The 27,925-nt window shown below is 35.8% G+C and overlaps 1 protein-coding gene and 1 long non-coding RNA gene across 4 annotated transcripts in view; one reads left to right on the forward strand and one right to left on the reverse strand.

Annotated features, from left to right (window-relative positions):
- The window catches only part of SPOCK3 (SPARC (osteonectin), cwcv and kazal like domains proteoglycan 3), a 479,180-nt gene that overhangs the window by 1,077 nt on the left and 450,178 nt on the right, over positions 1 to 27,925 (forward strand). The window lies entirely within an intron of this gene.
- On the reverse strand, positions 587 to 27,609 carry LOC128314426 (uncharacterized). The gene is made up of 4 exons (XR_008296049.1): positions 27,294 to 27,609; positions 8,973 to 9,030; positions 6,411 to 6,505; positions 587 to 948 (listed from the first exon to the last, which is right to left on the reverse strand). It is a non-coding gene; the product is annotated as an uncharacterized LOC128314426 (long non-coding RNA).

Here is a 27,925-nt window from a genome sequence, read left to right on the forward strand (position 1 = left end):
CCCCCTCCTGGCTAGTGCAAGGGGACGGCGAGCTCGCCGGTGCACTGGAGTTCGGGTCTCACCAGGTTCCCGCTCGCCTCCTGCCTCTTCGCTCTCCCACTGTGTCTCCCCACCTCCCTCGGCCCCCAAAGGTTTGCAAAGTGCTGGCTCAACCTTCCCAACTTTTGAATGGTGTTTCTGGCAATAGTAAACACGGCAGATGCGCCTTTGCTGTGCAGTGCTTGCTACTAAAGTAACTAGGATCGATCCCGTTACTAATGGTCCATTAAGGAATTTGAGGGAGGAGGTAGGAAGATGTAAGATTTATAAATGCCGGCTCTCCAAGGGGCGGGAGGTTGTTTGGCCGCTCCCGTAGGCAGAAGTTGAACGGCTCTTGATGACATAAAATTGCTGATCAGATTTGTGTTTCGGCATTAACTTTGACACGGAACATGTTTACAGTGCGTTGGATAACGTTGTATTCCGAATTGAATCACTGCCGTAAAATCCGCCGGGTGAGAGGGTCGCCAAGGGGGAAAGGGACTTCTTCGCAGGGGGTAGCTCTGGAAGGGTTAAACTGTAGACTGCCCTGGGGAGTTTCCTGGAGGCTTGTTAAGACCGAGGCTGGTTTAGGAACGTTCGTTGGCGGCGGAGCCAGCGGCCGTGACTCGCCGGTCATTTCCCCCCCCCCCCCCCATCTGATCTGAATGGAGCCGAGTGAGAGAGCCGCGGGCATCAGGAGCGCGGTTCACCTCCACGCGTTCAACTTGGATGTCCCAGTGAGGTCGCTGCCCGGGCAGTGGCAGTCGTTCGCCGCCCCCAGCCCACCCTTTAAAACCCGGAAGGCCCGAAAGGAAGCGAGAGTGATTCACAGACACATCGCCAACCTTTACTGTGACATTTCAGAGAATTTCTCGTGGAGTCCATCTGCACTGCCCTACGTGGAGATGAGTTAACTTCTTTCATCCGCTGTCGCCCGGTCACGATTTGAGAAAATAAATGGAAGCACAAATTAGTTTTCATCTTGGCTCCCCTAACCCCTTCTCCTGACCACCCCCCCCCCCCACACCTGTGTTAACTGAAAAGCCAAAACAGTAGCTGATTCTGGCAGAGGGATTCCCGAAGAAACGCTCATTTTTACTTCAAAATTAGATGTAGCTCATTGATACTAGGCATGGGTGCTGGGATGAAAAATGGTAATGATAATGATAATACTTAATGAAGGGTTTTGTCTTATATTCTTTATGAACAAAGCTTAAACATCATTTTATTTCTAAGTGAAATCCCTTACACATTTGTTTTATTTAAGTTTATGCTAATATTGAATACAATCAAAAAAGCAAGAGAGCAAATGAGATATTTCTAAACCTGGGGAAGAATTTCTGCTTATCATATTCTCGTTTGGAAAAAAAAAATATTGAAGATTTTTCAGTGTTTGAACAGTCCTTCGCATAATGACATTTTATTTCTTAATGGGTGCTTGAAAATCTTTTAAAATAAATTTTAGGCTTTCTTTTCTAAAATATATTTTAAAACTTTAATATATTTTCGAACTTAGTATTCTCTGACTTTATTCAAATTACTTTATTGAATTATTTAGAGCCACCAGTTGTACTTGGACAGTTTGTAAATGTGTTTGATTTAAACTGTGGAAGCAAGCTGAGTTGCCTGAAATAATTAAATATTCCAGGAATCATTTAGCCAGCTTCTATAGACAAAGAGTAAAGCATTTTCTTGCTGTAGTATTTTCAGTTATTCTTACTTGGTCTCTGGGGAAAAAAATCCATCAAAAGTGTATGTTAAAGTTAAGTAAAATACTTATGGAAATATTTTTAGCAAATACCTGTTTTGAAATACACGCAATACATGAAAATATAATAATTATCTGTTTAAAATACAGCAAGTTTTAGCATTACCATTTCAGTAAGATCATTATCTTTTTGTAAAGATAACTTCAGGAGGGCATAGAGAAAATAAGTGCTATCTTTTTTTCCCCCTTAACCACCTGTTGCTTATTATTAACATGATAAAATGTATGCCCATGGTGTGACTCAGAATGCATAATATAGAATCCTTACTTCTATACTATATAGAATATAGAATGCAACTCAGAATACATAATATAGAATCCTTAGTTAGACAATCCACCTCACTGCTGATCTACAGATTTTTTTTTTTTTTTTTTTGCCTTTTTTGGGAATCATGAGCTCACTTTTTTTTTTTTTCTGTATCTTTTAAGGAATTGTTTATTTTTTCATCCATTTTCATCTGGAAGCCCATGTACTGCATGAATCTGCCTTTAAATGTTCTGCATCAGCATTGATGTCTTAAGTAGTTGATTTGCCACTTAGGTTATACGAAGGCAAAGAAACAAGGAAATCATCCAATTTAACCGAAGTACTTCTGTTTAGTGCTTTTCTTTCATAAAAACATAGTTAATTTTATTTACAAAAAAAGCTTTGGAATGCCTAAGCATAAGTAATACTAAATTAACCTTCTTGTTAATTTACACAATCAACATTATTTTATAAATAATTCCTAAACGGAAGTTGAACTTTTTTTAAAAATGTAATGTTTATTTATTTTTGAGAGAGAGAGAGAGAGAGCACGAGTGGCAGAGAGAGAGACACACACAGAATCAGAAGCAGGCTCCAGGCTCTGACTAAGCTGTCAGCACAGACCCCGACCTGGGGCTTGAACCCATGAACCATGAGATCATAACTGAGCCGAAGTCGGACACTTAATGGAATGAACCACCCAGGCGCTCCTGAACTAATTGTTCTTTTCAATTATATTTGAAAACTACTTTGAATAGTATTTGAAAATATAATCCATTATTATATTTTAATTGAATGATTTTTAAGATAAATATACTTTTTATAGATTATATGTAATATATACAACTATATGTTATATATATAATTAAGCTTTAAGAATAAGGAACATTGATAGGAAGTATTATGTGAGAATAGATGAACATCGGAAGCACTGCCATTGATGATTCATTTTTCTCAATTTCCTCAATATAAATCACAGAGAAATAATAAACCAAAGGCAAGCTTAACATAGAAGAAACTTCAAATAATTTTGACTACTTTCTACTAGCAGTGCTCTTTGAATAAAGTTTTGTTGCCCTTCAAAGTGTACAGAATGTCATTATATAGACAGAGAACTTTTGTCCTTTTGAAAATCATTAATGTATTTGGTTGTTAGAGTAAAAATTCCTGTGGATGTTCTAACTTCTATAGTTTAGGGAAAATTAAAGTTTAACTTTTTAAAGGTGTAGAAAAGTCAACTAATTTGAAAATAAGTATAGTAGATAGAACCAGCATGTAATGTTTAGGGTATAATTATGTGATTTGAAAATAAAGCAAACAACAAAAAAAATTTTCAACAACAGGATATATTTAGAAGATACACTGGTTACAAGGCATTTGCTATTTTTTTTAGTTCTGGAGAGTAGTGGTAAAATCAAGAACACAGGATTCCCCAGTGGGAGAATTGTGGAAATACTACGTTTACCAAGAACAGGTGTAAGGAATTCCCTCACTCCATTCTTGCATATATAATATTTACATGCCTGTTAGGAAAATTGAAAGTCAGGATCATTATAAGAAAACAGAATCATCAGCTCATGAGTCAAATGGTCCATATACTGCATATTCAAATATTTATGTTTTATAAGTCAATTAAATTATACCTTTAATCACATCATAAATGAGTATGAAATTTGGAAACCAATGAATTAGTTGATAATGAATGATATAATAAAATAATCATTCTTAAATACTATTTCACCAAAGTACATATTGTAATTAAGAATGACAGAAAAGATACTATATGTTGGAAGCAATATAATAAAAATGTAGCATAAGAAGCAATGATGGCCACACTAATTACAAAGAATTCACACAATAAAATCAGACTTGTACCCATACGTTGAAATTCAAATACTTCTAGGTTAGTTTTCTTTTTCGATAAAAATGCCTGGGAGTGGGGGATAGTGGGTAGGAGGAAAGTTGAATAGGTGGAGCACAGATTTCTAGGGCAGTGAAAATACTCTGTGTATTTGTATAATGATAAATACATATCATTATACATTTGTCTGAACCCATAGAAAGTACAGCTCCAAGAGTAAACTCTAAGGTAAAGTATGGACTTTTGGGTGACTATGATGTGTCAGTGTCCATTCATCTATTGTAACAAATGTAGCACTCTGGTGGGGGATGTTGATAATGAGGGTTATGCTTTTGTGGTAGCATGAGGTATATGGGAAGTCTCGGGACTCTCCTCTCAATTTTTCTGTGAACCTAATCTGCTCGAAAAGAGAGTCTTAAAATCATAACCACAACCTCATCACCTTAAGAAAACAAATAAAAACCTAGGGGCCACACTGAACATTGTTTTAAGAAATGGTTGCCATTCTTATTGCAAAATCCACAGTCAACTTCAGGGTACCCTTATCGCTTAAGTAGTTTTTAATACCCTTCAGATATGTTGAAAGCAATAATAAAGTCTTACAATTTGACTTTAGAAATTCAACCGTAAGTTAAAGGACATGTAAAGTGTGAAAATGTAAAATATAGGTTTACATGTCTCAGAGGCACTCAAATTATAAGTTGACTTTCAAAATGCTTGATTTGGATGTATTGAGTAGGATGGTAACCTTTCTTCTTTCTCTTTCCTTTTCTCATCTGAGTTGAGGTTTCATTTTAGTAGAATGTACAGATTATTTGAGAGATAATGGCTGATGGGGAGGGATATTGCCTGCCACTTAGTGGCTGTAGCAGAGTAAAGCCCCCTGAGAGTCTATCAACTTTTACTGCTGTTAGTTGGTAAATGAACAATTGGTTTCTAGACCTACTCCAAAGTATTTCGTTGCTTTAAAAAAGGCCTTACAATTGAAACAATGAACCTTTAAAGAATACTCTGTCAGTGCTTTCTTCAGATTTGTGATACACCCTCGTATTTCCTGAGAAGCCAGCATACCTTTAGCACTGAGGGCTTCTCCTTCGTGGTAACTTTTCCTGAAATTAATTTTCTTAATTGACATATAATTGACAAAAGTTGTGTATATTTAAGGTGTGCAATATGATGATTTCATGTTCATATACATTGTGAAATGAATACTTCTGGGGAATGTTAATACTAGGAAGGAAAACTTTGCTGTGTGGCTTTTCAACAATATGTAACAAAAACAATTATTAATAATTGGAGAAATCGAACAACTTAAACTGCTGCTCTCTTTGTGCAGGAATACTTTTCAATAATGAACACCTAATTCTGACTTTAAAAAAAGGACATTTTTGGTGTTTTTCACTATGAAACGATATTTTTAACTATGGTAAACATTACCTATATTTTCTCACAGTGCAGCACATAGGCTGTCCTTGGGAATTCTTCACAGTTAATTTGTTGCATTCTCACAAGTGTTTTGCTGGCTTTCTTTTGATCTTTTTTTTTTCTTTTGATCTTTTGATGACTGTGGGCCACACCATGTTTACAAGTCTGCGAAACTGTATGTAGTGTATATATAGTGCACATATTTGCAGAGCAGACTTGGTAAAGACTATACCATGCAATATTTTTATATTTGACTATTACTCATATTGTTTAAATCATTAGAGGATTTAGTCATTAGAGAGGCAATTGACTATAAGAGAAGCAATAGGCAGTTTTTGAAGATTATTATGGGGCTACTAGGGCAGCAAAGGGCTAGCTCCATGCAGCATCCTGACCCCTACCCATGTCATCTGGGTCCTGGTCAAGCAATGGTTGTGGTACTGTTGGAAGATTCTTTACCTCAAAAGCCGGGGCTGGTTGTCTCGCCGCTTTGAAGAATGAAGAATGAAGATGTGGACACAAAATGAGCAGCAGACAAAAGTGTATTAAAGTATAAGATCAGAAAGGAAGAATAGTATGAAAGCTCTCTTTTACAGAGAGGGGGGCATTGGAAAGTGAATACCCACCACTATAGGCCAGGGTCTTTGTTTTATAAGGTTCTGGTCAGCACTACCCCCTCGTTCCTTCTCAGGTCCCACCCTTATTGACTTGATGACTCTGGGCACTGGGTTGTCCATTCCTGCTTGGCTTGATTCCATTTATGAGGGGTGGTCTAAGGCCATAGATCATTCCTTGGGGATCATAAGTTTTATGGTCTACTAATTTTTAGTCAGATCTTTTGTCCAATTCCTGAGGGGAGACTGATGGGGAATGAGTGGTGTCTGTTACATTCTTAAAAGGAACACTATGCCTGAGGGGGTTTGCTGTGGTCAGACACTCCCAGCATTGTTCTAAAATATGTGTTTTTTTCCCACCCAGGGACCGCAGGTCCTAATCTTTCCCTCTATCTTTCCCCTATCCTAGTACAGCCTCCACACCCTATTTCTTAACCTACCCACCCACCCCACCACCATCACTACCATACTCACCAGTCAGGATTCAAGATTGGTTTTGTCAAGTCAGATGTCACAGGAGGAAGGCAGGGCCGAAAATACCCGCTGATTTACTGATTTCTGAAAAAGGACTGTCAGGTACAACTCTATCACCTTATCAGGCAAAATTTAGTTGTTTTGCCATGGGAAATTATAGGGAAGTACACAACACTTTAACTCTCTAGCTCTCATAGTTTCTAGTGAAGAATTAGGAAAGTAGAACCAAGTGAAATGAGAAATAAATTACTTTGTGTGTGTGTGTGTGTGTATGCGTTACACATTTATATGCATGTATATAGAGGTGTATGCGTAAATATATACGTATTACACATATGCTTTAAGTGTGTATTCCTTCAAATAAGTAATAGATGAAATAATCATAAAACCGAAGTGATTATATATTGCATTATAGATATTTTTACATGCTAATTAGAAAATAGGCACTCCCTCTAAAATGTTGTTAAGACATGTTTTAGGGTTTTTTTGTTTGTTTGTTTTTTCCCCTAGTGAAGTTTTTCCACATCTCACAATTTACAAACACAATCTCCTTTGCTGTTATATGTGTGGTCACTGTGTGCCTTCTGGTTCTTATGGGAAGTCAGCAGCTTGTTTGGGATTATATGCTTAAACTTTTTACCTAACATACAAAAAGAACATCATGTACTGCTCTGAAGCATCTATTTTCCTACTCTTACAACAAGACTATGATAAGACCGCTTTTAGATCTCATGATTCTGACTCAGACTAACATTTCATGTTCTTATGCAACTTCAGTTTTCATGATCTGGGCTAGAATTATTTTATTATATTTTATGTATTTATTTTCTAAAGTCCGATCTGTGAATTTTCTATACACACCATTCAACTCCTATGAAATCCTAGCATATTTACATATATTTTCCCCATTTACGAAAATCCTTTCTTTTTTTTTTTTTCTACTCTTTCTTCCTTTCTTAGTTTACAGATTCTGCTCCCTATTAGGCTCTGAACTCTCTACAGTTAAAGATTGTAGACTCTTCCCCCTCAAACATCCAACAGTTCACCTAGCATGATCCCAGTGACAGACTCTGACTTAGCGTTAGAAAAATATTAAATAAATAAAGGAACATTATATTAAGTGTGCAATGCCATCTGAACAGTCCTTAAGCAAAAGCTTTTAGAACGGCATTGTTTTTTATTGACCATTTCCATTTCTGACCACTGTTAGCCCAGTTTTGTAATATGAATGAAAATTGAATTTTATATAAAATATAAGGCTTCAAGTACAAAACTGTTTTAGTCCATAAGTTTCAAAGTGCACTAAAATGGAAATTCTGTGCCAAACTGTCAAGTTCAATTTTAGAGTGGTAACAGTAGATGGTAATTATATGGCTCTTGGCACTCCCTCTGCCAATTCATCCAGTTCTTTTCCGATAGTTTCTCCTTGACCACATAAATTTTTGCTCTAAAGTCTTTAAATATTTTTATCTGCCTACTATGTCATATTAAACACCAGTATCTCCCTCTTTTTCAACTACTGTGCTTCATTTAATGGCTGTGTGTGTGGCTGGATCCAGATATTTCACAGATAGTCTAGATTTATTTCATTAACTTCTGCCTCAGTTACAATTGCCAATGCCTTAGTTAAAAATAGGTGAAGTTCTTGCTAAATGGAGGCCCTGAAACAACATGCCTGACTTAAGATAGAATTTTATTTCACGACCATGTAAAGGTTGAGATAGGCTTGACGAAATGAGTTTTCCAGGCCTGAACTTTCAGGGTTATTCCCTCAGTGTTCTCTATCATCAGTTATCATTTCCTATCCAGCAGGAAGGGTTTAAGACAAAGTCCAGGACATGCAATTACCCTGTAAGTTACCTGGCAGTTGTTCCACATTACTTCTGTGTGTATCTCACTGACCTGAACTCAGTGACATGGCTATACCTGGCCAAAAGGGAGGCAGGGGAATGTCATGTCTAATGGGAAAGGATTAACAATAAAAGAAAGAAGGCACAGCTGGATACTGGAAGGAAAACATTGGCTTCATCCATCTAAATATCTGTTTCATCCATCTAAATATCTCTTGAAATTATTCCCTGTGCCCATGGAAAGGAATTTTTGTCATTTACCATTAATTGTTTGCCTCGCCTTCTGTCTTGTTCCCTCCCTAATTTCAGATTATCCCTCTATCCTCTGTTCAAGATAGAACTGGAGCATCCAGCATTTAAGGTTCTGGATATAGGCCCTTGAGGGAGTAGTAGTCTGCCAATGTCTAGGAGGAAATGTTGGAGGTCAGACCAAAGAAGAGCATCCATATATGTTTTTAAGGAGAGCCTTCATCTGATGGCAAGTCCTACTTCATAATGAAATAATTTAGCATTGTCTTCTGTGAAACCTTTATCTTTTTTTCTTTTTAAGTTATGGATCTTTGGTCATAGGTCCAGGTGGGTAATGTAATTGGTGGGAAGGAATTAGAATTTGTCACTCCTCTTAGTTGGAAGATAGAATACTCTCTCTACAAGGTTGTATTTACTCTGATGCAGAAAAAAAGAAAAGACAAGTATGGTTGATGCGAAGTACCTTTCCCTAGAATAATAGTAGAAATGATGCCATTGCCGAATTCATGCAACTCCTAGTCCTGGAAGCAAAGAAAATAATCTCTTCAGCATTAGCATTTCTGGGAGAGTTAGGAGATAGAAACTGTACCAAGTAAGATTTGCCAGAAAGAGAGTTTGTTTCTTGACATCAGAGAGGGCTGAGCTCCTTGCCTGAATCATAAGTAGAGATAGGGCATCACACTCTTTTGTTAAGTTTATTTATTTATTATTATTATTATTAAGAGATCTTTGGGGCACCTGGGTGGCTCAGTCGGTTAAGTGTGGGACTTCAACTCAGGTCATGATCCTGCTGTTTGTGCCTTGGAGCCCTGCACCTGGCTCTTTGCTGACAGCTCAGAGCCTGGAGCCTGCTTCAGATTCTTTGTCTCCCTTTCTCTCTGCCTCTCCCCTGCACTCTCTCATGCACCTGTCTCTCTCTCTCTCTTTCTCTCTCTCTCTCTCTCTCAAAAATAAATACACATTAAAAAAAACAGGAGAGCTTTGAATACTTCTTCATACTTGCAAATTGGAAACTTTGGTATTTATTTTTCTTTCATGTATATAGTTTTAAAAGTAATTGGAAATAAAAAAATCTTTACAATTTGAGTGAGGTAGACTCCTTTTTATATGTAGTTTATGTGCTTTGTATACTTTTAATCAGCATTATTGTTCTTATTGTAAAATAAGGATAATTAAATAAAATTCAATATTATGTTTTCATGATTGCTTTGTTGGAAAAAATACTCATTTTTAAAGTTATACTAGTTAAACATGCAAGAGAAAGTATTAAGTCTCTTGCCATTACAGCAATATGTGATTTTTATTATTTTGTTAGGTTTTATTATTTGATAGTTTGGTTTATTAATGACATATATATACTTTGTCTTATATTCTTATAAGATATATATATAATATATATAAATATATATATATTAATTTAGGAATTAACTGTATGATAATGTGGCTTTTTTCAGATGATGGTTTTGGTATTTTCTCAATAATACCATATTTTTATGTTTTCTGAACATACGAGGGAAAATAAACTACATTTAAACTTGGCCAGATTATTTTTTTATAATGGGTATCCTCTATTTTCCTTATTTTATTTTTGAAAACTAACCATTTGTGCTAATTATGTTGAAATAAAAAAAAATGTAATGATTACATCTCTATATCTATCTGTGTGTGTGTGTGTTTGCGTGTATCTCAACTGAAATGCCAAAAATAATGTAAATGAGAAAAAAGATGGCTGAGAAGCGGGGGGGAGAGAGAGAAGCCCAAGCAGGCTATGAGCTTGTGGGCATAGAGCCCACTGTGGGGCTCAACTCACCAACCACAAACAAGATCATGATCTGAGCTGATATCAAGATTTGGATGTTTAGCTGACTGAGTCACCCAGGTGCCCTAGAATATTGTAATTTAATGAATAGGTATTACTCTAAGCCAATGGCTTTTAAATTATTTAAGTGAATAAATTTTTATACCTCGTATGAATAAGCTACTCTTAAAATTCTACTCATAAATAGAGGGGGTATAATGGTAAAAATGTACTAATTCAAAATATCAAATGAGGCAAATATTTAAAATAAAATAAATTATAATAAATATATAGTATGGGGTGCCTGGGTGGCTTAGTTGGTTGAGCTTCTGGTTCTTGATTTTGGCGCAGGTCATGGTCTCACAGTTCTTGAGATCGGGGTCTGCACTGGGCTCTGTGCTGAGCCTGCTTGGGATTCTCTCACTTTCTCTCTCTGCTTCTCCTGCTAGTGCTGCCTATTTGTTCTTTCAAGAACAAACAAATAAACTTATTTAAATATATATTAAGTAATGACAGATTATTCCTTGTCTAGATATTGATAATAACACAACAATAAGCATTTTCATAGAGTTTATCTGATGCCAGTAGTATTGTAAGTTTTTAGATATTCATTAGTAACAATCCTATAAGGAAAGCACAATTATCTCAGTGTGTAGGTGAGGAAACTGAGGCCCAAAGTTACACAGGCAATAGTATCAGTCGGGTTCTGTCTAGTACTGGCATTTTGGCTCCACAACCTTGTCCTCACATGCAGTCCTGTAATGCATCCTGGGGTATAATACTATTTTCGGGTATCTGTTATATTCCAGGAATTTTAAGTACATAATCCCATTAGTATAATCTTTAAGAAGCAGTTTATTTTTCTTTGTCTTAAAAAGACTTACGTAACATTTACTATATCCTTTTTAAGTACACATTTCAGTAGTGTTAAGTATATCCACCCCTTTGTATACCCAATCTTCAGAATGTTTTCATCTTGGAAAACTGAAACTCTACCCATTAAACAACTCATTCTCCCTTCTCCCAGCATCTGTCAACCACCATTGTATTTTCTGTTTCTGTTAATTTGACTACTTTAAAGAGCTCATATAAGTGGAATCATATAGTGTTTTTCTTTTTGTGACTGGTTTATTTCACTTAGCATAAAGCCCTCAAGGTTCATCCATGTTGTTGCAAATGGCAGGTTTTCCTTCTTTTTTATAGCTGGATAATATTCCATTGTGCGTACAGATCACATTTGTTTATCCATTCGTCTGTTGATGGACACTCGGATCGCTTCTCCATCTTGTCTATTGTGAAAAAGGCTGCTATGAGCATGAGTGTGTAAATATCTTTTCAAGGCCCTACTTTCAATTTTTTTTTTTTTATATCTCCGAATTGGGATTGCTGGATCAAATCATAATTCTATTTAAATTTTTTTTAGGAACTGCCCATTTTCCAATTGAGTTTTTATTTTTTGGTATAATCTTTTAATAACTTTAAAAGTAGACATTATTAATTTACTTTTATAAATGGGATCACTTAATATCAACAAATTTAATTAATCTGCCCAAGGAATTTGAATCTACTTTCTTTAGCTCTAAAGATCATGTTTGTTTGTTATTCTTATTTATTAACTGTTGGCCACTTTAAATAAGTCATTTCAGACAACTCCAATTGTTTCTCTGTCTTTTGAAATGTTATATTTGGTTGTTTTAAATGGTCACAATAATTGTCTTTATTTCCATTTCTGCTAGATAAATAAATTGATAAAGATTTGGAATTTTTATTACGATTATTGAGGGAAGGTCACTTATACAAAATGACAGTGATTTCATTATAATTTGATAATTGTATCTTGACTTCCAGTAGCTTGTCCCTCATTAATTTTAGAGTAAGTTACGTTAGTGAATGGAAAGCCAGTGGTTGCATAGCACAGTATTGTTCAAAGAATAAGGTTTATTCCAATAGACATACTAAATATGACAATTGCATAGTATTGCATTTTTATTAGTGATTTTTTTTTTTTGATATCACAACAAAATTCTGAATATCTTAGGTAGGCAGAAGTGGCTGTTAAAAGGAATACTAATTGTTCTTACAATAGGTATTGTTTGGCTTATAACTAAAACATCTTTGGAAACTATTAGGCATCATTGAGCCTAAATTCCACCCATTACAGTTGTGGATTTATTTTCAAAGTAGATAAAAGTAGAAAAGGAAAAGGTATTATTTCTTACAATTGAATACCAAGAATTCACAAATTATTATCATATACAATCAAGTGTAATCAGTACTGAATGGGTGCTGAGGCAGCCTACCAATTTCCGTCCATAGTAGGTCACTTATTTTTCTATGTGCTCCATGTTGAATATCAAAGATTGTTGCAATTCCGTTGGCTTAAAAAGAAATGAAATTGCATCATATATAAGATAGATTATTGTGTGTCTAACGTTTAAAATAATTTTGTTGTTTACATATAATCTAGAGATTTTTCGATCTAGAATTCATTAAATTTATTAAGTATGAACTATTTCACTGAAAGCGGACTCTTGTGTTTTTAGAGTTTTGTAGTACAAGAGTGAAATTAATTAGATGCCAGACTGAAGAAAATATGGAGTGAATAAAATTCAGTGATTTCCCTGTTTTGTACCGATTAAAGTTAGGTAATAGTGAACTTATTTGATGCTAAATTTTATACTAAATATTTATGTGAAATAAATGGCTAATTTATATTATAATTAATATTTATGTGAAATATTCTCTGATAAAAATTAAAATAAATGTATCTGGTCAGTTTTGGAACATGTTCGGTGTTCTAGATAATTCTGTAGGTTTTTTTATTCTTAGCATAAGGAAAGGCCCATTATTTAGCAGGATTGAAGAAGGAGAGGGACTAAAAATGCAAGAACTTAATTTAATTGGGTCTCCAAATATATAAAACATTACAGGGCCTTATCTTCCTGAATATGGTAAAATGCTTACTAGCTATAGCTCCTAATATAGTAATTTGATAGTCTCTACCTCACAGCTCTCTTTTACTTTTCTATCATCAGGCTACTTTGTGACTTTCAAAATATTTACATAGGGTACTCTAGGCAGGATACTCTGAAATATGAGCTTGCTAATTGCTTTGGCACATGGTATTAGCATCTGCTGAAGAACCAGTTTTAGAATATCAGGAGAATATTTATAGGCCTTTCATGGCATACAGTATAGTATGAAATTATAGGCAACCTCCTAGTCTTCCACTAAGATGGTCTAAGGTGCCCTTGACAACATCTGATATTCTCTGCAAATGTCCGGGAGGCAGCCAGATTCATCTAAAAGGAACATTCCTTGAGGCAAAACTTTTCTAGAACATTGTATCAACAAGCATTGGCCTAGGATTACCTAAGAAAATTTTCTTAGACATGAAATGTAATTTCTTGGAGCTAAGATGTTATATATTTTATGGTTTTAAATAACTATTGCACCTACTGAAACTACGTGAATCAAGGCATATTTTCACACTGATAACTGAAGAAGTGCTAGTTTGGAAGCTGTGAAGTTTCAAAGTAACCTTAGGCAAAGTAATGTTTTTACATACATCAACACATTTTAGTATATTATTCCCAGAATTTCTTGTTGATTAAACATGTCAACTTTGCTGACTGATGTTACTGTCATTTGAAATTATTTGTTTCAGAATCGAAAGTTTTATGTTTTTTTTTTTAATTCTACGTATTTTCCTAATTTTTTTTTTTTTTTTTTTTTTTTTTTTTGTCTTTTAAACGTGGGAACATTGCCAGTGGAAAATGACATGTTTAATTCAAGTAGCAAATCAGTAGTAAGTATAGGGGAAAACACCCTACAACATCTTTAGGGAATAAGACGTACTTGAAAAAGAATTTAATTTTGAATGTATGCCATGCATCAAGTTTTGAATATCATTGAAAACCACAGCATTTATATCAGTGAATGAGATCTGGAAATCTAATTTCAGAATTGCTCTGTTTGCTCTGAATAGCAGAAAGCCACCTGGCTTTTGCCGCCCAGAGTCTTGTGTTTATTCTTAGAATGAGTGTCCTTTTACGCACGCTGTTTGCTCCGACGTGTGGATTTGGGAGAGCACTAAAAGAAGCTTGCCACCAGTCCCAAAGGTGACAAAAGTACCTCTGATATTACTCTTGGTACCCTTGGCACCAAGATAAGAGTAAGGGTACAACATCAAACACCATCGAAGGCAAAGGTAACGTCCTTGGGAATCTGGGACAGTTATTTGGCTGTTCACACACAGTCATTTCTGAGTTAAAAGCAATTTGCTGACTTTCCCCCCCCCCCCCCTTTAATGTTTATTTTATTTTTGAGAGACAGGGAGAGGGAGAGAGAGTGCATGTGTGCGCATGGGTCAGGGGAGGGGGGAGGATGAGGAGAGAGAAGGGGACAGAGGATCTGAAGCGGGCTCTGGGCTAACAGCAGTGAGCACAATGTGCAGCTTGAATTCAGGAACTGTGAGATCGTGACCTGATCCAAATCCGTACACTTAACCCACTGAGTCACCCAGGCGCCCCACAATTTGCTGACTTCTGATTGGTCTGCCTATGTGTCCTTGAATGGCTTTCAAATTTCCTTACTCCATAGCCTGCCATCTTAGACTCCAAAAATAAGTTCTTTGTGAACCGTCTTTGTTAGTGGTAGGTAGTTTTAGGATTAGATAGTCTTAGGTGTAATTAAAACATGTTTATTCCTAATTCTTCCACCTACAGAGGTTTTTTTTTTTAATTTTTTTGTCCTTAGACTAGATTATGATGTTTCTGATTTCCATTATTGATTGAACAAAAGCCCTCCTTTTATTGTGTTTTGTGAGCTTAACTTTTTAAAACTTGAATGAAACTATAAATTTAAATAAGTTTCTCCTAGATGGTATGATAAGAATCCCACAATTTAATTTTTACAGTGATACAGCAATATTGGTATTATATAAAACTATCCAATATTTGAAAACATATTGACTGATATTTTAAGTGGACATAACGTGTATGTCCATTACCGAGTTTCTTTCTTTGTTTTTTAATTAATTCATTTGTTTTGAGAGAGGGAAAATGCGTGTATCAGCAGGGGAGAGGGAGAGAGGGAAAGAATCCCAAGCAGGCTCCATGCTGTCAGTGGAGAGCTGATGTGGGACTTGAACCCATGAACCTTGACATCATGACTTGAGCCTAAATTGAGAGTAAGAGACTTAACTGAATGAGCCACCAGGCACCCCTGTGAAGTTTCTTACTGAAAAAGATACTGGCTAAAGCACATAGAAACCAAAATAAGCTATATAAAAAACATATGATAATAGAATTATGTGTATTACAGAAATTTGATGTAGCATATTTCCCAAGCTTTAATATTTTGCTGTATTATGATTTTTTAAGTTTACTTATTTATTTTGAGAGAGAGAGAGAGCATGAGCTGAGGAGGAGCAGGGAAACAGGGAGATAAAGAATCCCAAGGAGGCTCAGGCTGCCAGTGCAGAGCCTGACTCGGGGCTCGATCTTACAGACAGTGAGATCATGACTTGAGCAGAAATCAAGAGTCAGATGCTTAACGGACTGAGCCACCCAGGTGCCCTAATATATTATAATTTTTAACTGAAATAACTTTGTATATAAAATTGACCAGCTAGTGAAGGAGATTTAGATTATTTTTAACAAACTTTTGTTTTTGTTTTGGAATTCAAAGGCTAAAGTAGAAGAAAGGAAAATAAAAGAATAAGCAAAAAAAGGCAAAAAAAAAATAGCACCATAAATTCCATCTCACACTGTTTAACAAATAGATTTTTTTTTCAACAAAACTTGGCATAGCGGGTTATTTATAATAAGGCAATAATTAGAATAAATCTATTTATATACGTGTATTTAGTTTGGCATCGAAGTTTAATATATTTTTTAAGTTTATTTGTTTATTTTGAGAGAAAGAAAGAGGGAAAGGGAAGGAGGGAGGGGCAGAGAGAGAAAGAAAGAGAATCCTAAGTAGGCTCTGTGCTGAAGGGCAGATCCTGACCTGGGGCTCAACTCATGAACTTTGAGATCATGACCTGAGCCGAAACCAAGAGTCAGATACTTAATCGGCTGAGCCATCCAGATATTCCAAATTTGGCAGACAAATTTAGTCAAATCATGAGTCCTGTTAAGGTCTCTGTAGTACCTTTCAAATCCAGAAATTCACTCAAATTCACTCTTCCTTGGCTCAAATCATTACCTCTCACGTAAGCTAGTCTTATATAGGACTTTCATGTGTTCAGGCTCTTCCTTGCCTATGGTATCTAAAGCTTCACTGATAAATGAATTTACTCAAATTAGCTCTGATCTTTTTGCTTCTATGTTCAAAAATGCCCATTGATCCTTTCATTTATTATAGAATAGGACTGCATATAACCGCAAATGTAAATTACCCTGAAAAAATTTGTGAATAGAATTATGCTCCATGGGATAAATTGTGGAATCCACAATAACGGATCAGTTCATATGTTTGTAAAGTCATCTTAGAGATGATGTGAGTCCTAAGTCTGTTAGAGTTATCGTAATCTGTTTGAATATCATAAAATATACCTGGGGGAAGACTGTTCATCAGGAGTCTAAAATCAGAAAGGGAGAAATAATTCACCCAGGCAAGCTTTGGCTGTGCTCAGGAGAGAGAGACAACGGTCACTTTAAATGTTTTTCTAATGTTCTGTAACATGTAGATGACAAAAATATTCCCCTGTCTTTGATTCCATGCTCACCTCGCAAACTTCTGATTTTAATGTAGCTCAGCCTCAGGGAGAGAATGTACCAGTCATGCTGACATGTGTTTTCTGCTGACAGAACCAGGTTTCTGAGGCGTCAGGGCTGAAGGCCAGAGCCTGGATGGTGTTAAATTCATCAAGGTAATATCACAGTGGGAGGTCTTTGGTAGGCACTGGGAGCTTCCTGGTGATAGACAGATCTTGCCAGGAGCTTTCTATTTAAATGTCAGTACCAAATAAAATCCAAAAAAAAAAAATTTTTTTTTTTTTCTGTTCTCAAATCCAAAAGCCCTCAAGTCCTGTCTCTGAACTTTCTCATCCTTATTTTCTCTTTCATGCACTTTTCACTCTGGTTGAATTGAGTTATCATCTATCTTCCTGCTACACCTTCTGTTTTTTGTGTGGCTTTCTCATAAGCTGTCCCTCTGGAATGGAAGTCTGATTTTTTTTCTGTTTCCTAGTATTTCTCATTTTTCATGGCAGATTTTATATTCCCCTTTATCCTAATATCTTCTGTGATTTCCACAGTCAGAGGTAATATTTCTCTTCCCTAAACTGCTGCACCACTTTTTGAGAGGCAGTGGTAACAATGGAAAGACCCATGCATCTTTAGAGGTCTTTGCCTTGCAATCCAGTAAGTGTAGAAGGAATACTCATAAAACTAATGAAATACGTGGATGGGTGAATGAAGATATCACTGAAGATATCACTGAAGAGATCAAATATAGGAGTTAACAGTTAATATAGATCTCAAAACCCATGTTAATACTATTAGTTGATATCACAACATCTTATCTTATTTTTTCCTGGACGTTTCATTGAGTGTGTCACTTATGGATACTCTACTCATTCCCAGTTTCTATGCAGTCTTTCTTAAATGTCTGATTTCTGTATTTAAGCTCCCGTTTATTTTACAAGAATGATGTTGATTTTTACCACCAATTGTGAACTATAGTTTAAAAAAAGAGAAGAAAAAGAATATTAACAAGGGTTTGCCATGTCATATATGACACATTTTTGCTTTTCCAAGCAGCCAACTCCTGATCTATAATTACTATGAAAATGTCAACAGTAGGCTGCTGGATTTTTGCCATAAATTGTCGCAGAAATTAGCCACCCCACAGCCGGCTTTCAAAGAGAGGAAAAGGACTTTCCCTGCCTGTTTTTGTCTAAACTCAAGCTTTCTAAAAATGAGTATCCTAAGGAAACATTTTAAACTACTGTTAAGACTCAAACGATTGATTCATTCACTGTAGGTAACATTATATAAGAGGGAAATATATAGAGATTTATTTTCTCTGGAAGAGCATCTACTGAAAGTAAACTTCTTAACTTGATTTTATAATAAAAATACAATGTTAAGAGCAATAATTTTTGGAAAACACCTTTTGAAAGATACAAATGTTCTGAGATATACTAGTTAGTCTGATGTTTTACTTTCATAAATTAAAACATAAGATTTTTTAGTATCCCAAATGAAATTTAAGTTACAATTTCTCACATAAACTTTTCTTTTTTATCTTGCTTGTAATCTTATCGTCTTATGCATTCAATTTGGGGGAATCTAAAATGAAAGTGGTATGATCTATAACATAGATTAAAATTACCTAAGAAACAAAAGATAACAACTACTGTTTGTAGATATTTCATATCTTAAACTATGTAAAAACAGTAATGACAACATATATGAGACCAAAACCAAGAATTACAATCAGTGTTTATTGAGTGCTTTTACACTGTTGTGCTTTCCTATTTTCTGAAAATGTTTTCCAAATTTACATCTTGGAAGACATCCTGAACCCAATTGATGGAAGCAGTGTCTATGCCCTTAAAATTGAAAACAAAAAAGAGGCCTTTGAACATAATTTGAAAGATACAAAGCTTGTCTTAGGTGCCCCAAGACAGGTCGATTTCTGCACCTGTCTGCCAGAACCTGAAAAGCTGAGTTCACAGAAGCAGAAAGTAGAATAGTGGTTGCCAGCAGCTGGGGGCCAGGAAATGGGGAGATGCAAGTCAAAGGATACAAACTTTCAGTTGTAAGAATGAGTTCTGAGCATCAAAGGTCCCCATGATGCCTATAGTTAATAGCATGGTATTGTTTACTTAGGAGTTGCTGAGACTAGAGCGTTTGGGTGGCACAGTCTGGTACCTTAGGACTTGAGCTCTGGTCATGATCTCCTGGTTTGTTTGAGCCCTGCCTAGGGCTCTGTGCTGACAGCTCAGAGCCTGGAGCCTGCTTCAAATTGTGTCTCCCTCTCTTTCTCTGCCCCTCTCCTGCTCTCTCTCTCTCAAAAATAAATAAACATTAAAAAAAAAAAAAAGAAGCTGCTGAGACTGGATCTTAAGCATTCTCCCAATAACAAAAGCAGAGAAAAGTTAACTATGTGGATGGATATGTTTATTATCTTGATCTTGCTAATCATCCCACAATGTGTATGTATATCAAATCTTAAGTGTTGTGCACTTAAAATATATGCAATTATATTTGTCAATTTTCCCCAATTACTCTTCAATAAAGTTTAAAAAAAAAGGAAAAAAAATGCTCATATAGAGGCCTTAAGTGGGTTCGGTCACGTACACAGTCCAGAGGGTCTCAACAGCACATTACTCTCCCAGGCTGCCTCTTTCACTTGGCTCCTAGTGTGGGAATAGGGAATAGAGTGTACATTCCAAGGACAGGGGAGGAAATAAGGAACTTTTGATGCCCAGGTCCAGCTCTTGGTTCAACTGGTGGTCACGTCCTTTCGATGACCTCCTCCGACAAATTTGACACTGAAATTGATCGTGGGGAGAAAATTTCTATTTTCTTCATTGTATTTAAATGAAAAGTTCGGTAATACTATTTACGTTTCAAAGTAAAGCTCTACATTTCTTATTTAGCACTAAATACAGCTGATACTAGTGGAAAAAACTATGACATAAAATTAAAATCTTGCAAATATTGAAGTTTTCCACATTTTTTGGAGAGTTACTTTTAAACTATCACTTAGAACATGTATTTGGAACATTTTTTTTAAATGTTTGTATTTATTTTTGAGAGAGACAGAGTGTGAGTGGGACAGGGACAGAGAGAAAGGGAGACAGAGTCCAGAGCAGGCTCCAGGCTCTAAGCAAGCTGTCAGCACAGAGCTCGACATGGGGCTTGAACTCACAAACCGCGAGATCATGACCTGAGCCGAAGTTGGACGTTTAACCAACTGAGCCACCCAGGTGCCCCTAGAATGTATTTTTTAAGATTATCATTAGTGAGGTTAAATGGGATGCAAAAAATGGAGTGAATACTTAACATATCTTCACGTAGCAGAAAAGATTTAACAGTGATTCCAACTTTTTAATAAATTATTGTACATCTATAATAGCAATATCAAAGTAATTTCAAATGCCATTTGACAAAATTTTGTTGCATAAAAATAATCAAATTATAATTAGAAAAAGAGAAGCAAATCAAAATTTTGTGATCTAAGTACTATTCACGAAAAAAAAGATCAATTTGGTACTATTTTATAGGTATCAGACATCATGGCAAAATAATAGAAAAATGAACATTTTAGGGGCACCTGAGTGGCTCAGTCCATTAAGCATCTGACTCTTGATCTCAGTTCAGCTTAGGTCTTTCTTCCTTTTTTTTTTTTTTTTTTTTTTTAAGTTTATTTTTGAGAGAAACAGAGGCAGCGTGACTAGTGGAAGGTCAGAGAGAGGAGACAGAGAATCCCAAGCAGTCTTGGCCCTGTCAGAGCATAGCACAACCTGGGGCTTGAACCCATGAAATTGCCAGATCATGACCTGAGCCGAAACCCAAGAAGAGTTGGATGCTGAACTGACCAAATCTTACCTCAGGACTTACTCTCAGGGCTGTGAGCTCAAGCCCTGCATTGGGTTCCACACTGGGCATAGAGCCCAAATAAATAAATAAATAAATAAATAAATAAATAAATAAATCTATTTTAGTTAGATGTGATTTTTTTTTTCCCCTATATGAAAATACCAGAGGCGCCTGGGCGGCTCAGTCAGTTAAGCGTCCAACTTTGGCTCAGGTCATGATCTCACAGTTCCTGAGTTTGAGCCCGAGGTCGGGCTCTGTGCTGACAGCCTTGAGCCCGGAGCCTGCTTTGGATTCTGTGTCTCCCTCTCTCTCTGCCCTTCTGTTCACATTCTGTCTCTCTCTCTCTCTGTCTCTCAAAAATGAATAAACATTAAAAAAAAAAATAGAAAATACCAAATTTTCCCATATGCCCTTCAACATGATATGTTAGTTTAAAGGTAGTTGTTTATTATTACTGTTATTACATTGTTAATTGATGCAACCATGTAATTAATGGTTGAAATACCTATAAATATATTGGCTGTTTATTTTTAATTAGTTATTTTGGAATTGTACCGGTGCTCCTGCTTTCCCTTTGCTGCACCTCATTACGCATGACTCTACGGCACACAGAATGACACCTGCCTTTGCACAAACATAGGAGGAAATTACATATGTAAAAAGCTCATTTTATATCAAGAGTAAAAATTAAAAATAAATAATTATTCTGTATTAGTGGCTGTATATTTCAAAAAGTTACAGAAGAAAGGCACCGCTATTTCTCTAGCATGGAACTGAGAACCACGGGAGCAACTTTATTATTTACTACTATGTTATGAAGGAGCATAGACTGACACCATGCTGTCTATGCAAAACCTAAGTGTTTCAAGCACATGCTGCTGAGAGCATTAAAATTACTATAAAAGAACAGCTGGAAAATGCTTAGGTATAGGTTATATTTCAGCATTTTCATTACAGGCAGTGGTAGTAGCCCAACCACATATTCTAAAGTAGTTCTTATAAATTCATGCTAAGATAGTTTCCAAACTCATACTATTTGTACTTGTGCTGTATTTTGTCAGACGTCTTGAAAAAATAATTTCCTGTAATTTTCTAAGATATCTTGACCTTGTGACAAGATTTCTAGGAGCTTAGATTGTAAGAGTTCTACTGACATCATGTAAACATGTTCACAATATTGTGTTAATTCAATTTTGAAATGATTGTACATGGATTTTGGATTGATTAAGGTTTGTGTTTTATTCTATGATCTGGCCGAAGAAATGTGACCCTTGATTGTTGACTCTCTGATCTCTATCAAATGGTTTACTCATACAGACATAACTTTCACTCTTATTGAAGCAAAGGAATAGGAGAAAATATCGTTTAGATTAAAATCATTAAAATTTTTCTTGGATCCGGGGTCTTTATCTGTAGTTGAAAGATAAAAGAATAAATCTTACAAAAAAATCAAAGAGAGACAACAAATAAGTACTAAATTTACTATGTTTTAATACATTCATTTTCTAAATTTTCAAAGGACATTCCTGAAACTAAAATGAATTTTAAAACGGGTATGTAGCTATTTATTTATTTATTTATTTATTTATTTATTTTGAGAGAGAGAGAGAGAGAAAGCACGAGCGAGGGAGGAAGAGAGAGAGAAGGAGACACAGAATCCAAAGCAGGCTCCAGGCTCTGAACTGTCATCAGAGAGCCCCACTTGGGGTTCGAACTCATGAACCACTAGTTCATGACCTGAGCCGAAGTCGGACGCTTAACCGACTGAGCCACTCAGGTGCCCCTAAAATAGGTATATAGCTTTAATATGACAATGTTTTCGGTTTCATTTTTGTTTCAGAAAACTATTATTAAATAAGTGGAAAGGTAGGAATAATCCTAATATGACTTAAACAAAGAAAAACTATACCATCATCTTAACTATAATCAAAGCTGGTTTGATTAACTGTACTAAGTTTCCTGTTTAGATTTATAGTTTAACCTCCATTCATTAATTGTCCATTAAGAGACCATTCAAATAAGTAAAAAAAAATACAGTGTATGTAATTGGTCTTTGACATGATCTAAGACAATATTAGCAATTGGCTCATTAGATTACATGGACAAATGTTTGCATTTTATTTGAAGAACGATAATTTGAAATTAGCTATCTCATCTAGGAAAAACAGAGTTGTTCTCCTTTCGTGAGACCATTATTATTTGTGGTGAAGAAGTCATCAACCTCAGAAAATGCAGTCTCCCTTAACTGGAGGGGCTATGCATGAAAGCTGGCATGATTCTTGGGGGCTTCTTTGGCTACAAAAAATATTATATATATGTATATGTACATACATATGTGTATATACTTGTATGTATATATAACAAAGTTTAGAAAAATGGGAGATAATTTATAAGAAAAAGTAGAGTTTATTTTGTGCTATTTTCTGAAATACTGAGCATACATGAATGAGTCTATTCAGAGATTCCTAGATTCTATTATTCAGAGATTCCTATGGATTTAGGCATCTTTTTCTGAAAGTTCTTCTTAAGTTTTGTATTATTAACATCTTAGGAAAATCAAAGACTGACGTTATTGATCTGACTGCCTGCTGATCTGAGTATATTCAACCAATGTCAAGATAGAAAATGCTTCCTTATACTGTAATAGCAAGACCTTATTACAGTCCATAAACATAGTGGAGATGTCATTTATTGAGTTCAATACAACATAATCTTGCTGTTGAATATTGTGAGGTTAATTCTAGCTGCTGCAATGCAAGCATTATAGGATTACTGTCATTTTGCAGCCAGACTCCCTGAGATTGAACCTTGACTTTACCATTTACTGCTAGATTGGTTTGAACTCTGAATCTGCCATTTACTACTAAGTGACCCTGAGCAAGTTATCCTTTGTCCACATATTCTGGCTCTGCAAAAGGGGGATGGTATTAGCCCCTACTGTATGATATTTTATTGGAGGGTTATGTATTAATACGTATGAAGTTCTTAGTTCACACCGGTATATGCTAAGTACATGGTACATGTAAATCATAAATATTTCTATTGTCATCAATACCTTGTTATTTAAGTTTATAATTCAAGTTGAACTCTTAAGAAAGAATATTAACTTCCCAAGAGTTGAATCGCATTTATGTGAAGCATTTTGTATGAAATATGTAGGAATGAAATATGTTGGAATTTTCCAACCAGTCACAGGTGTCTATTCAATCATAAATTTTATCAGATATTAAGAGAAAAAACGTGTAGATTAAGAGCATTTTGCACTTAGGTACATGCTCTAGAGATAATCACACAACATTTGTAAGACTCAGCTAGTTAGTAAAATGAAAACAATATTTTCTCTCAGAAAATCAGAGGATTGTTATAAATATCAAATGTTCAAATGCACATGCAAACCCTTTGGAAAATAATAAATTGCTAAAGCATGGTATCATTTTGAAGACAAACACTCTTCCTCCATTTATAAATTTGTCTCTCGTTCCTAAATAAACACATTTACTTCTTAAAGTCTTTAAAAACAATTTTTTAAAAATGTTTATTTAGTTTTGAGAGACAGAGCACAAGAGAGGGAGGGGCACAGAGAGGGAGACAAATCAGAAGCAGGCTCCAGACTCCGGGCTGTCAGCACAGAGGCCAATGTTGGGCTCAAACTCATGAACTGTGAGATCATGATCTGAGCTGAAGTTGGACGCTTTACCAACTGAGCCACCCAGGTGCCCCTATACACATTTACTTTTGATTATTTATAAAATTTATAATCAAAGTTGAGACTAAAAATAAATCAAAACAATGAGAAGAAGACTGTTTTATTTTCAGATAACTATGTGTGCCACTTTTAGCCTAGCCCCCACCCTGCCTACTCCCTGAAGAATCATTGGAATAGTTGAAGTGATTGAGGAGTTGAAGAATGATTGGAATGACAAAGGCAATAAGATAAGCACATGCAAATTATATCTGTAGAGGGAGGTGAGGCAATGAAGTCTTCACAGAGTCAATGACATTTAACCTGGGCTTAATGGAAGAAAGCATATGGAACAGGGATCTGCATGCACAAAGCTATGGAGGTTGGAAAGGCATGCAGGGCATGTATTATAAATACAAGAATTTAGGTCTGATGTAAATAAAGAGTGAATGATAAGGAATTATTGGAGAGACAAAAGTATTAAGACCAGACTTAAGTTAACTCTTTAAAATGTTTATTTATTTATTTTGAAAGAGGGAGAGACAGAGAGAGAGAGAGAGAGAGAGAGAGAGAATCCCAAGCAGGCACCACTATGTGCTGTCAGGGAAGAGTCCAGTGTGGGGCTTGATCAGACACTGAGATCATGACCTAGGCCGAAATTAAGAGTCTGGCACTCAACTGACTGAGCCACCCAGGCACTCCATAGGCTTAAAGGTATTTCTAAAATGTGCTAAAAGATTGTCCTTTTGTTTTTAAGTCTATTTTTATTTATTTTGAGAGAGAGAGCATGAGCCTGGTGGGGGAGTGGGGGGGAAGAGAGGGAGGGAGGGAGAGAGAGAGAGAGAGAGAGAGAGAGAGAGAGAGAGAGAATTCCAAGCAGGCTCTGTGCTGTCAGCCCAAATCTCTACGCAGGGCTCGATCCCTCAAACCGTGCAATCATTACCTGAGCAGAAATCAAGAGTGAGATGCTTAACCGGCTGAGCCACCCAAGTGCAGCAACAGATTGTCCTTTATAGACAATGGAGGGTTCCTACAATTACCACTTAGCAGTCGCTGCTTGACTGATTTTGATGGATGTCCGCAGGGTCAGAGTAAAACCTTTGCAGATCTTAATCCTTGAATGGCCTCCTTTACTTCCAATATGAAATTAAACATAAAAATGAGAGTGTGGGATTAGTATAAGGACTTTCAGTCAAGTTTTGCCTATCCCCCTGTGATATCTACTTTGATTGATTCTTTCAGAAAAATTAAAAATGCAAAATTCTTTATCTTGTTCATTTTTTATTGTTTTAGTACCTCTAGTTTGTTAGGGTTCTGAGCACATGCTATATCTCAAGGAGTGCAGCACTAAGTTGTTAGTCTTTCATGTAATGCCTTGTGAATACATTCACATCTTATAGTCTACCTACTTAAGTAGGACTGAAGACTGATATAATTTTGTATCCCAAACCAGACATTAAGAAATCCCTAAAAAAAGCGGGGGAGGGGAGGGGTGGTGGTGGTGGATATTTTGAACATAAGGACTTGTATAGACTTGTAAGGTTTCCTTCTACCCTCCAAGCACATAAAACACAATTTAATTGCCACGCCATTCAGATTGCAAGCTTAAAAATGTTTGCATTAAGTTTCTTTGAAATAGCATTTTTCTTTAAAATTCATATACCTTTTGCGTTCTGTTCTGGTACAAATGACAAACACTACCCATCCATCAAGACCCAGATTAAGCATCATAAGTCAATCACTGTTTCAATTTAAAAGTAGTATTTTCAAATACCTACTGCTTGGAAGATGAATGTGTTGCGAGTGTAGAAGGAAAGCACTACTTTTCCAGTGGCAATGAGCATCCTACAGCGTGTCACCCAATACATGGACTTCAGTCTGGTGAGCACAATGTTAAGCCAGAGCTAATTTGACTTTCTCCTTATTGAACTAAACTGCAGATGACCTTCTGGCTTCAGTTGTGGCTGTAGTAGTTGTTGTCTTATAGCAAAGGAGCGAGGAAAATCTGAATCTAACATTTCTGTCTTCCACTGTTATTTGTATATTAAAATGTCAAAGGCAAAATTGAGCTGATAGTGATTCATTTGCAAAATACAAATAAATAAGTTTTAACTAGTGTATTTATTTTTTAAAAATTATAATGTGCAGGCTGTTGTATTTAATCTTTATAAGCTTTTAATATGACTTCTTTATTAGGATACTGTTGTAGATTCTTAATTTTTTTTAAATGTTTATTTATTTTTGAGAGTGAGAGAGACAGAGATGAGCGGGAAAGGGGCGGAGAGAGGAGGAGACGCAGAATCCAAAGCAGGCTCCAGGCTCTGAGCTGTCAGCCCAGAGCCCAACATGGGGCTGGAACCCAGGAACCACAAGATCATGACCTGAGCTGAAGTCAAATACTTAAAGGACTGAGCCACCCAGGCGCCCTGATACTGCTTTAGATTCTTATTACTTATAACTGCTATAGGAAAAGAAAGTTTCCTGGGAAAATATGAATAAAATAATCACTGAATAGTGATTTTAATAAGTAAAGGCATGCTAAATTTATATAAATATTTTGTCATATTTTCAAGAAGATCTAAATTGAATGTCATTTACAAGCATGAAGCAGTAATATGTGTTTCCATTTCCAAAAATGTGCTTAGTTGGAAAAGGTATAAGAAGATAAAAAGAAAACAATACAAATTCTAGGTAAATTTGGAAAATAAAGGAGAGAATTTAAGATATTTGCCCAAAGTAACTTACCTGGTAAGATTCAGAGGTCCCCTGTTTAACTCTGAAGTCCAGGATCATAGTCACCGTTCTCTACTGACTTCCCAAATTAGGTTGAATTTCCCAAAAAGGAAATGACTTGAGTCTCTAACCATTTGGGATGAAATAATAGCTCCAAAATAAAACAGCTACATTTCCTGCTTATAGAAAGGAACAACTATAAATATCACAGCAAACTACAAATAGTAGAAAAACAATTTACCTCTTGCTATGTATACCTGTTGCTATAACATTTTAATTTCATTTATCATTCAATAAATCTCCATGAAATTGCCCCTCACCATTTTTTTTTCCCTACTGTGTTAGGCAGTGATGATTCAAAGATAAATATTTAACAGTTCTGCCTTCCTTCCTTCTTTTCTGGTCTAGAAATGTTTCCTAGTGGCAGTTCCTGTGGTGTAAGTATTGGGAAATGAGAATGTATTTGCCAGGTGCTAGGGATTGAAGTGTGGGGTGGCATTTAACTTAGAGGGAATTGTGAGTAAGAAAATAAAAACGCCAGGAAAGGTCAGAAGGTTATTTACAAATCAGGCCTCCTAGGCTTCACGTTAAGATGTGTTTGCATTCCTTCATCATAAATTAAATGAAAGCAGCATGGCTCAAAT

Source organism: Acinonyx jubatus, chromosome B1 (assembly GCF_027475565.1).
Source record: "Acinonyx jubatus isolate Ajub_Pintada_27869175 chromosome B1, VMU_Ajub_asm_v1.0, whole genome shotgun sequence".
NCBI lineage: Eukaryota > Metazoa > Chordata > Mammalia > Carnivora > Felidae > Acinonyx > Acinonyx jubatus.